The 12,516-nt window shown below is 36.4% G+C and overlaps 1 long non-coding RNA gene across 1 annotated transcript in view; it reads right to left on the bottom strand.

Moving 5' to 3' along the window:
• LOC128627139 (uncharacterized) overlaps positions 1-11,627 on the bottom strand; it is a 117,870-nt gene extending 106,243 nt beyond the window's left edge. Inside the window, exon 1 of the long non-coding RNA XR_008391251.1 lies at positions 11,478-11,627. This is a non-coding gene — a long non-coding RNA (uncharacterized LOC128627139). The remainder of the gene's footprint in view (positions 1-11,477) is intronic.
• Between the last annotated feature and the right edge of the window lie 889 nt (positions 11,628-12,516).

Here is a 12,516-nt window from a genome sequence, read left to right as displayed (position 1 = left end):
TTTCCTGGACTGTTATTTAATAGTTTTAAAACTAAAAGAAAATATGTATTTTTATTTAAATGTTGCCAGCATGTTCTATATGTACTATCATAGAAAGATCTCCAAGATATGCTATTAAGTAGTTATAAAGCAAGAGATATAACAGCATATATACTTTGTTCTTATTTGTATTTTCTTTCTTTTTTATCCTCACTCAAGGACATTTTTTTCACTATTTTTAGCGAGAGGGGAAAGGAGAGGCAGAGAGAGAAAGAGAGAGTTCATCAATTTGAGAGAGAACCACTGATTGGTTATCTCCATACATACCCCAACTGGGAATCAAACCCACAACCTAGGAATGTGCCCTGACCAGGGGATGGAACTGCAACCTTTTGGTTTATGGGACAGTGCTCCAACCAACTGAGCCACACTAGCCAGGGCTATATTTTTTTTTTAAAGACAGCATATGTAGTCCTTTAAATGCCTGCATGTGTGTAGACCAGCTCTGAAGGATGATATTAGAAAATTAGAGATGTTTGGGAAGGAATGGGAAGACTGGGAGAAAGTATGAAAGGAGACTGATGTATTAATATGGCCCCTTTGGTATCTTTTGAATTTTTATATACTGTGTGCATTGCTTAATTATTTAATTTTAAGGAAGTAAATTTTATAGATAAAATTTAATTGGTGGCCACATGTACCTATTAAAAGACAGAGATTGGCAGAGTGAGTTTAAAAATATAACCCAACTATATGCTGCCTACAAGAAATATACTTACCTCAAATATATAATATAGGTTGGTTGAAGGTAAAAGATTAGGAAAGAAAGATATACCACGCAAACATTAATCAAAAGAAAGCAGGATTCGCTATTTTAATGTCAGATGAAGTAATCTTAAAAGCCTACTTCAAGATTTACCAGAGACAGAGAGTGACGTGATGTAATGATAAAAGGGCCGATCTCCCAGCAGGACATGATGGGCCTCAATGTGTATGCACCAAACAACAGAGCTATGAAATATCTGAAGCAAAAACAGGTGGACCTGAGAGGAGATACAGATTTGTCTAAAATTATAGTTAGAGACTTCAATATCTCTCTTTCAACAACTGATGGAACACTAGACAGAAAATCAGCAAGGACATTCAACAGAAAATTCAACAGCACCATCAACCAACAGAATCTAATTGACTCTGTGGAACAGTCCACCCAATAACAGAGCTCACATTTTTTTTAAGAATCTACTGAACACATACAAACATGGGCCATATCATAGGCCATAAAACAAGTGTCAACAAATTTAAAAGAATCATACAGATTGTGTTCTCCGACCACAATAGAAGCAAACTAAGATCAACAATAGAAAGAAAAATGGTACACAATAGGTCAAAGATGAGGTCTCAGGAGAAATAAAAAAATTATATTGAACTGAATGAAATGAAAATACAATATATATAAATATGTGGGACATAGCTAGAGAATGCTAAGAGGGAAATTTGTAGTATTAAATGCTTACCTTAAAAAAGAAGAAAAGTCTCAAATCAATTATCTAAGCTCCCACTTCGAGAATCTAGATAAAGAAAATTAAAATAAGCCCAAATAAATAGAAAAGGAAATAATAAGGAGCAGATATCAGTGAAACTGAAAACAGAAAAACAATAGAGAAAATCAATGAAACTAAAACCTGCTTCTTTGAAAAGATAAGTAAAATTGACAAACCTCTAACATGACTGACACAGGGGAAAAAAAAGGAAGCCACAAATTACCAATATCAGGAATTAAACAAGGATATCATGACAGATACTGGACAATATAGGAATACTGTGAACAATTTTACATAAATAAGTCTGACAACTTAGATGAAATGGACCAACTCTTTGGAAAACACTAAGTGCCAAAACACAGTATGAAATAGATAAGTCATATATTCCAATAACTATTGAGGAAGTTAAATTTATAATTTAAGGCTAAAAAAATAACCCTCAGACCCAAAATAGTTTCACTAGAGAATTCTTCCAAATATTTGCAGAAGGAATGACACCTGTTTTACACAATCTCTTCCAGAATAAAGAAGAGAGAATACTCTCAATTCATTTTATGAAGCTAGTATTACCCCGACACCAGGTAGAGTATAAGAAAACTATAGACCAATATCACTCAGGAAAATGCATGTAAATTCCTTAAGAAAACATCAGCAAATAGAATTTAGCAACAAATAAAAGAAATTCTATACCATGACAAAGTAGGGTTTATTTCAATCATATGAGATTAGTTCTTTTTGTTGAAAATCAGTTAATGTAATCTACCATATTAATAGGCTAAAGAAAAAAAATGACTATATCACTTGATGAGAAAAACCATTTGCCAAAGTTCAATACCCATTCGTGATTTAAAAAAACTTTCAGAAAACTATGAATAGAGGGGCATTTCTTCAACTTGATAAAGCTAATAATACAATTAATGATGAAAGATAATTCTTACCCAAAGATCAGAAACAATGCAAAGATATCTACACACTTATTCAACATAGTACTGGAGCCCTGGCTGGTGTGGCTCAGTGGATTGAGTACCAGCCTGTGAAGCACAAGGTTGCTGGTTTGATTCTCAGTCAGGGCACATGCATGGTTATGGCCAAGGTCCTCAGTTGGGGGCACATGAGCATCAACCACACATTGATGTTTTTCTCCTGTCTTTCTCCCTCTCTTCCCCTCTCTCTATAACTAAATAAATAGAATCTAAAAAAAAAAGTAAAGCTCAACATAGTACTGGAAGTTCTAGCTAGTACAATAAAACAAGAAAAGTAAATGAAAGGCATACTAATAACGAAGAAAGAAATAAGGCTATCCCTGTTTGCAGATGACATGATTATTTACATAGAAAATCCCAAGGAATCTTAAAAAAAAAAACCCTCCTAGAAATACTGAATTCAGAAAGGCCATATAATACAAATAAACATACAAAAATCAATTCCATTTCTGTGTATTACCAATGAACAACAAAATTAAAAATACAATAATGATTATACTTATTCCCCTTGAAACCAAAATACTTAGGTATAACTAACAAAATTTGTACGTGCTTTGTATGCTGAAAACTAAAAAATGCTGATGAAAGAATCAAAGATTGAAATAAATGGAGAGAAATACCATATTCATGGGCTAGAAGACTCTAATAGAGTCAAGATATTAGTTTTCCTTAAACTGATATACAGGTTTAGGCCAAATCCTATCAAAATCCCAGCCAGAATTTTTGTACATATTGGCAAGATTATTCTTGCCAATTTGTAGAAAGGCAAAGCAACTAGAATAGCTATGATTTTTTTTTTTAGAAAAATAATGAGTGAGAAATCAGTCTACCCGTTTTTTGGTGTTTTTTTTTTTTTTTTTTTGCAGCTACAGTAACTAAAACTATGTGATACTGGTTGGGGGAGAAACATAGATCAATGCAACAAAATAAAAACCTAAAAAGAGATCCACACGAATATGTCCAACTGAGCTTTGACGAAGGTACAAAAGCATGGCCTTAATCAACATATGGTACTGGAGCAATTGGACATCTGTAGGAAAATAAATAAGAACTTTGACCTAAACCTTACATTGTCTACAAAAATTAACCCCAAATAGATCATGAACTTAAATGTAAAATGTAATACTATGTTATCTTCTCTTAGGACAAAAACAAGGGAAAATCTTTGAAACTGAAGTCTAAGCAAGAATTCTTAAGCCAGCCCTGACCAGTGTGGCTCAGTTGGTTAGGTGTGATCTTGCAAAGTGAAAGGTTGTTGGTTTGATTCCTGGTCAGGGCACATTCCTAGGTTGCAGGTTAGGTTCCCAGTCAGGCAAGCGGCAACCAATCGATGTATCTCTCTCACAATTAATGTTTCTTTCCCTCTCTGTTTCCCTTTCCCTCTATCTCTAAACAGAGTTCTTAACGCTTGATTCCAAAGGTACAATTTATAAAAGGGAAAATGACAATCCAGACTTCTTCAAAATGAAATGCTGTACAAAAGACTGTAAGGGATAAAAAGACAAGGCACAGACTGGAAGAACATTTTTGCAAACCATATATTCAGTAAGGGATTAGTATCTAGGATGTATAAATAACTCAAAACTCAACAGTGAAAAAAGCAAAACAGCTAATTAGAAAATGGGCAAAAGGGGCCCTGGCTGGTGTAGCTCAGTGGATTGAGCGTGAGCTTGAGAACCAAAGGTTTGTGGTTCGATTCCCAGCCAGGGCACATGCCTGGGTTGCAGGCCAGTTCCTGGCAGAGGATGCACAAGAGGTGATTGATACATTGATATTTCTCTCTCTCTCTCTTTCCCTTCCCCTCTAAAGATAAATAAACAAAATTTTTAAAAAATGGGCAAAAGACATGAAGAAACATCTGTCCTCGTTACAGCAGTTGCTGCCAGAAGATTTGAATTTAAAGACTATAAAAAAACATACATAGACATGAACTTCAGCTTATAGTGGAGGAGAAACTGAAAAAGAAACAGGCTCGACTTTGGCATTCCGACTCATGGTGCCGTTTAGGATGAAAGAATCCAGAATGTACAAATGCTGACAAATTACCTCTGTGGCCATTTAGGTGAATGTAAAAAGGCTCGAACCAATTCTCTAAAGAGTTCTACATATGATATTTCCACTGTCAATCCCAGGAGAGATCTGAATTGGAAATGTAGAGATGAGACTATGGGGGCTAAGAGAGAAGAAAAACTCTCTTCTCTCTGGGAGCCTCTCGGGAACATATAAACACTCCCTCACTGAGCTTGAAAGTGAGAAATCTCTCCAGCTGCTCAGAGACAGGCCTGGTCCTAGAGGCTCTGTCCTGGATGTAAATTACTGTGTGTGGTAATTCACAGTGTCACCCCTGCACACCACGTTTGGTGAAGTTTTGTGAGAACTTGCGGCCTGGTCTCTGCTGTGTGTAGAATTAAGAGAAGAACTGGTTTTTGCTTTGGATTGAGTAGCTAAAGTTACAAAATGGACCCCTCCCCCCAACACCAGGTCAGAGAGATGGTAAAAACATCTTTGTGCATCCATCTCACAAGAATCATTGACCACAGAGGCAGCATGCAGTGGCAATGCAGACAGCCCAAATGGCAGACCATGGAAGACCTGCTCCGTCTTGCACATTCTCAAGACAGCACTCTTGAGAACGCAGGAAAGTTTGTCGGAACCTTTTAAAGAGGGGCCAGTTTCAGGCATCAGCATCTGTGAGACTGCAGCACACACCATTTGAGTATTTAGAGGGAATAAGATAAAATTTTGCAGTCACTGGTTGTTGAGGCTGAGACATTTTGGTTTCACTAAGTTAAGATACGAGATCGCTCTCCCCTTTTCAATAACACAATGTCTTTTCATTAGAGGCCTGAAATAGCAGGGTTTTTCTGTGCTCTTCCATTCCATTGAAAGCCTACTCATAATTAGCTTCCCACAACTCCTCCTAGATTTCTTCCCCCATTACTCATCATCCTGGTCTATTTGTGTTACAGATGATGGTTGTCAGCCTCCATTGGTTTCATCAAGTTTAGTACAATTTCGTTCAGTCCATATCACTAATCTTTGGGGAACATACATACTTTTCTCTTACTACTAGTTTCAGTGCTTCCAAGTTAATCTGATTGTTCACAGAGGTTCTTAATATGAGCTCTGTGGCTATGAAGGCTCATTAGTAAAATTCTAGCAAGCCATGAATTTGGATGGGAACAAATTTCACATCTTTATTTTCATTAACCTCTAACTGAAATTGAACATTTCTTCTATTACTAGAGCAAGCAACAAATCACAGTGAAATAAATGGAACATTGTAGCTAGTTTTATATTGCATTCTAATTGTTTCAGATATCTCAAAAGTCCTTTATATTCATTACTAATTCAAATTATGGTAGTTATGAAATGGGCCACTAGATATTGTTATTTAATGTTTATAATGAAACACATACATTTAATCACAAAATTTTTAAATATTCTGATAACCTATTTGATATAATTGATTGCTTCTATAACCCTAGGTTTTTTATGCAAAAAACCAAACATCCTGAGAAGGGATTTATAGGCTTAACTAAAATGTCCAAAGGAAAAATAGAACAAAAAAGTATTTTAAATTCTTGAAATAGACAAAAGTTTTTATAACTCAATAGCAAAAAGATGAAAAGTAACCTAAATCAAATAACAGAAGATTGGTAAAATAATTTATGATATATACTTACTGTAGAATATCATACAGTCACCAAAAAAATGCTATAGAACACTATTTAATGGCATATATGGATAGATATCAAAATATTCTGTGTAAAAGTCTATACACATGATTTTTATAAACCAAATACACATACATGTGCACATATACACCTACAATACAAATATATAGAAAACATGTGTCAAGACACACAAAAATGCTATTGGTGGTTACTCACATATGGTGGAAACTGTTGATAATCTTTTCATTTTATTTAGGAATTTTCTATCAATGTGTAATTGTTTTTGCAAGAAAATATATAAAAAGTATTATCTTCAACAGAAATGAAATCCTAAGAAAGGATCCAAAAGGGTGTATTATTGTTATATCTGATGACCTAAACATTCATTCAACAAATAAACCTCAGTTCAGTGGTCAATATTATAGAATGAATTAATACTATTCATATGATCCATTATCATTATGGAAAAAAAAGTTACTGATTTTCATGCAAATGATTTAGCAGCTAAACCAGTAGAAATTTGATTTATTTCTTAAAAGATTTTTATTTACTTCTTTTTAGGGAGAGGGGAAGGGAGAAATAAAGAGAGGGAGAGAAACATTAGTGTGTGGTTACCTCTCATGTGCTTCCACAACCTGGCCCACAACCCAGGCATGTGCCCTGACTGGGAATCAAACCAGTGACCTTTTGGTTCTCAGGCCGGCACTCAATCCACTGAACCACACCAGCCAGGGCAAGTAGAAATTTTAATCAAGACCAGTTTATCAACTCTTTAGGCTACGGGACCTGAAGTCAATTCTGTCTTTAGCACAAGTATCAGATAGTCATTCCTCTCAAAATTGTTTCCTGCTGATCAATAATTTTGTCTTCAGAAAGTCCTTTTGGTTTTATTTGTTGATTTGTATTTTTGATTTTTGAGTATCTTGTGACAAAGTAAAAATAAATTTAGATCCCTTCATACGAATCATCCTATTAAAAATAAGCATATTTTATAATAACACATATTTCTGAATTTACATTCCTCAAAACAAAAACTTCTGTATCCTCTATGGCTGTGCTTTATTTCACAATTCTGAATAATTTTGAATTATATTGTCACTGGATAGAATATTCACTGCTATTTTATTTTTATATCTGGGCATTTCAAAATGCCTATCATACTCCTTATTTGCTAACATTGTTAACTGGAAAAATATAAATTTTAATAATGCTCCTAAGTGAAGGTTTTATGATTCTAAAATACAACTCTTCTGAAAATAGATAGTCACCTAATATACAAGATGTGACTATGGGGTAATTGGCCTGATATTACTGTTTCTGTTCAGTAAAGCACCAGAATTTACATAAGAAATAAAGGTCATCCCTCTGAGCAGTCACCTTGAGAGACCCCAGACAGACTTCAAAGAACAATGTTACAACCTCTCTTTGGGGCTTGTCTGTAGTCTGTTCCTTTTTTTTTTTTGAAACAAATGTCTCTAAAGGTGTCCACACTATGTTCTTTAAAGTTAGCTAAGAGTGTCAATAGCTAAGAGTAATCTAGAATGGGAGAAGAGTCCCTGGGTGCACCAAGCAGAAAAAGTGGGTGTGACCAAAGCCCTGGGGGTAATGCAATGTGAAACTCTGTACTGGGATGATATTTAAAATATTCGCTAGGTATGGCAGGGCACCAGTTAATCAGAACAGATGTCACTTGGAGGACTCTGGCCAAGAAACAAGCATTAACCCTTTAGTAGGTAAATTGTAAGGCATTCTACAGGGTCCTACAGACAGGAAACCATAGTAGTGGGAAAACGTGAGCACTTGGAGATTTCTGAGTTGTGGCATTTACCAACCAATAAAGGACATTTGGGGTATTTTAATGTCCACTGAACATTGGTCCTTCCAAAAAGTAAGGAGGCCACTGCAGTTTTGGTGCGGCCTAGGCATTGACTGTGAAGACACTGCCCAAGAGTTGTTCGAAGGTGCTAAGGGCAACGCCTGCAGTACTGGAATAAATGTGTGGGATCTGAAAATACCGATTGGGAAGGATATTGCTTATGCAAATATTTAGGTTCTCTAAACTCATTAAGCACAGGCACTATGACTTTTTCACTTTTTCTCCCTAGGACCTAGTATAATGCTTGGTGTACAGTAGTTGCTTAATAAATATTTGTTGAATAAATAACATGCTTGTTAAAGAAAAATAACTTCAAAGTTCATATTTAGAGATTTAAAATTTTTTGTTTTGAGATCCATAATTTATCTTCAGTTTACTGGAGATAATTCTAAAATTCTCTCTGAAGAGAGAATTCCACCAATACATTATATTCCTGACTCAAAATCCTTTGGATAGCAGCACATTTCTCTCTGGAAAGCAGTCCTTTTCAATGCTCTTTTGATTATTACATGACTTAAAAAGCTACCTTAAAAAGGTAGATAGGAATATGTCTTCAACTCTTTGAAGTTCCTCTTATTTCTAGCCAACCTCTCTTTGGGGCTTGAGAGGTTTCTAGCCAAAAAGAATCTTCCTTCAGCAGAGAGTATTTGAGGCTTTCTGGAGGCGAGGGCTACTACACTGTGGCTGCTGGCCAGCATTTCTCAGGCTATAGGTGTCTAGTGCTATGCACTTAACACATCAGTTACTGGTCCTAACAACCCCTTTGATAGTTGAGGAAACCAAGTCCCAGAGGAGCTAAGCATCTTCCCTGTCTTTATACAGCTAGTAAGAGGTGAAGATACATTTTGCATCCAGGAAACTTGATTCTAGATCTGAGCACCACCAACACAGGATACTCGGAAGCAGAAGCTCATTTATCTTTAGTCAATCAACAAGGCAGGACCTGAAAGATTTCCCATACCTAAAATGTACCTTAGAGCTCCCATTACACTGACTCTCAAAAACTAGGTACTGGGAGGGAGACTTTCTTACACAATCATCTTGTAAGTGTGTACTGAGAACATGTGATATTCAGGCACTGTTCTAGGTTCTGAGAGGGCAGGTAGGGACCCACACTATGGGTCCCTACTATGATTGGTAAATGTAACACCTAGAAACTTACTCAAATCTTCTAGGGTTCTTTATTCACTACCCCGAATGGGAAATAAACTGAATCCCTGTCTTCAGTTTGAATTCTGGATCCTAAGCAATTATCGTCCTTGATAATCTGCAAAATAGTCTTCTCTCTAGAAAGGAGAGCTACTGTTTTCTCCATTCTGGATTCTCCTGGGGGAGTATTTGATCTCATTTGGCATTCTGTCCTTACAAGGATAGCAACAGAGGGAGGAGGAGGCAGTGAGGGGAAGGAGTGAAGCATACAGACTGTTTGGACCACAGGTATCGTATAAACATTGTGTTACTATAAGCAGCCTCTTTTTGGTACTTCGGGATTATCTGGGCTAATGCTGGTGTTCAGTGCCGAGTGCTGTTAGAGCTGATAATTTCATACTTGAATTTCATGTTTTAGGAGGTATTTCAAGTTATGCAGTGGTCTTATGTATTATCATAATTAGAACCAATAGAAATATTCATTGAACTTTGCACCTTGAATAATTAAGTTGTACTTTAAATGAAGGTTAATAAACTACCGAAGATACCAAAGAACTAAATCTAGAATAGTAAACTGTACTAAATGTCCCAAGCAAGCTGAGAGGTTTTTAAAAACCATTAATTTTTTCACTATAAATGATCTAATATGTGCTGAGAGCTTGTCTGCTCCGAGTAGAGTTAGTGATTCCATCCTGCCCCTGCCCGAGGAAAATTTCCAGGTAAAAAAAGGGTTTCTAAGAAGCACAGAGTAAAGAGTTCTTAACATTTCCCCTTAAACCCCAAATTCCCAATTTTAAAGTCATCCTAATGTTCTCAGGTTTTTAACTTTTTCCTTATTTTATGATGCATGGCTTTGAATCTCTTTTTTGAAACAGAGATTCAAAAAAGAGTATAACAATTTTTTAAAGTAGCAAACAAACAATATATATGTAGATAAGTCAATAATTGGTAGGATCCATTTTTTTTTACCTAAAGATTTGATCCTTGTGAAACTACAAGTTCCTTTGGGAGGAATCATGTTTTAAGCTGTGTTTAGTCATTTTTGCTTTAGTGTAAATAAGTACTTGAATCTTTCTAAAGAACAAATTGTGCCAAAAGATAAAAAGTGAGAGTTCTTACCTTCTTCTAAGAGGCAAATGTATCAGAACTCTCCCGTGCTTTTGATTTTGGCACAAAAAATAGGAATGCTTTAACTTTAAAGCTGAATACCAAAACTCTTTCTCAAAAGTAAATTGCTGAGGTGTATTTATCTTCTACACTGTGAAAGAGAAATTGTATTTAAGTTTCAAATTTTAAAAGAGCTTCTTCTCATACTCCTTTCTTATACTCCAAGGCAAATTATCAAGTTAACCATCTTGTAGTCATATACCCACAAGAAGAAAATGTTAAAGGGTTTTGTCAAAGGGATTGCAGAAAGCTAGTCCCTTCATTTCATAAAGTGACTCTGATTTTTCTGGTCCTCTAAACTTTTTCCTTTCTTTGTTTAAGTCAAATCATCAGCTCCATAATACATGATGCTCACACCTTGCCATTTCAGGCTCAAGAATAACACGGAGCACGCAGAAGGGACATTACAACACACAGTTCTGCTCTGCAGAAACTATGGCATCATAGCCTGAAAAACAGCTCTGGGTCATGAAATGCAGTGCCCCGAGCCCCCAGGTCCCAGAACGATGTCTGCTGCCCCACACCCTCACTCCACGCTTGAGCCCTTGCACTCTGTGTGGTTTTCTCCTTGGGGATCATTATTGGGTTTCATAATGATTAGTTTGTGTATGAAAAAGGAAAGCTCGAGACTATAATTTCATACATATTTTTAAAAAACACATAAAGGAAATTCAGCAGCGAGACAAGTAATCTCCTGGGGCCTGTTGTGACCAAGAGAATACCTGTGAGAAGGACAAGCTGATAAGGACTGTCCCAGCACATAAAGGGACAAACCAGGAGGAGGAAGCTTTGTGCCCCTCTAGCTTTGAGACCTCTGCTCTCCTGGTATCCCCTTCAGACACAGAGAAGCAGATGGCAGCTGTTAAACCGAATTACTATAAGACTATCCAAGTCAGAAATGCAGTGACCACTAGCAGGAAAATATTTTTTTTAATATTGAAGACACATATGTAAGGAGATACTTTTCAATAAAGTCCTAAGTGAAGGGCAGATTGAGGCAAAGTGTGGCTGAAAGCAAAGCCCAGAGGTAAAAAGTGGATTGAGCAAAAAGTCCCCGAAGGAGGAGTTAGAACCACGTGGAGAGGTACGGAGCCAGGGCCCAGACCTGCTGAATGGCTCTTCAGCTTCAAACCGCATGGGTTCCCAGGTCATCTCGCTGCAGAGTCTGGAGAAGAGAATAACCTGGCTGTAAATCCTGGGTTGGCATCTCAATCTCTGAGACTTTGAGCCAACTACTTCATAGTTTTGTGCCTCACTTTCCTCATCTGTGAAGAAGAATAACAATTACGACAATCAGTCCAAGAAAACACCTATGACAGAGCTCAGCACACAGCAACAGCTGAATGTTAGATTTTATTATATTCTCATCAACAGCCGTATGCACATATTATTTCCCCTTTTTAAAAAGTATTGAAAACATGTACTTAACATTTAATAAATAGGAAAGCTACCTTCCTTCACTTACTCCATTCCATTGGTGGAATAAATTCAGGAGGTTTCTATAGATTTTTACTTGTACTCAGCTTGTATTGCTCTCCGTAAAAAAAGTAAATACCTCAAAACAACAGCAAAAAAGAAAAAGAAAATCCGTGCGTCTTTTTGATGCATAGGTGAGAAGTTAGGAGCCTGGGCTCCTCTGGGGACAGAAAATGAAGTGACAGGAGCTGGGAAATGGGCCTGTGGGAAGGAAAGAAGGGACACAGCTGAAAGAGCTGAGGGCTGGCTGGTCTCTTCATGACCTGGCTGGATGCCATTTTTGGCTGATAAAGACTAAGTTGTCCTTCCCAATTATCTACACTCCAGCTATATCAGAATAAAATAGTCATGAAACTGACAAATTATTTCCAAATAATTAAAGGCCAAATATAACTTCTCATTCACAGGAATAAACATATATTTCATACCATATTAGGCCAATATACTCTTTGAGACTGGAAAGAATGAGTCAATGATCTTGTAAATACAAAACCTGGGCACAACCGTGTTATCTGTTTGCCAATTTTACACATCCATATTTTGTAATTAAGTCCGTAAGTCCTTTTCTTCGTGTGAATCTAGTTGCTCTTTCAAGCTCAAAGCAAATCTTGTTTTAAAAACAGGTCAGTGCTTTCAGTTTGTATTGATGTTCAGATAACTGCTTGTTT

Source organism: Artibeus jamaicensis, unplaced genomic scaffold (genome assembly GCF_021234435.1).
Source record: "Artibeus jamaicensis isolate MK-2021 breed Jamaican fruit bat unplaced genomic scaffold, CSHL_Jam_final contig_3214, whole genome shotgun sequence".
NCBI lineage: Eukaryota > Metazoa > Chordata > Mammalia > Chiroptera > Phyllostomidae > Artibeus > Artibeus jamaicensis.
Note: the sequence above shows the minus strand (reverse complement) of the source record. Positions and strands in the feature narration are given on the sequence as shown.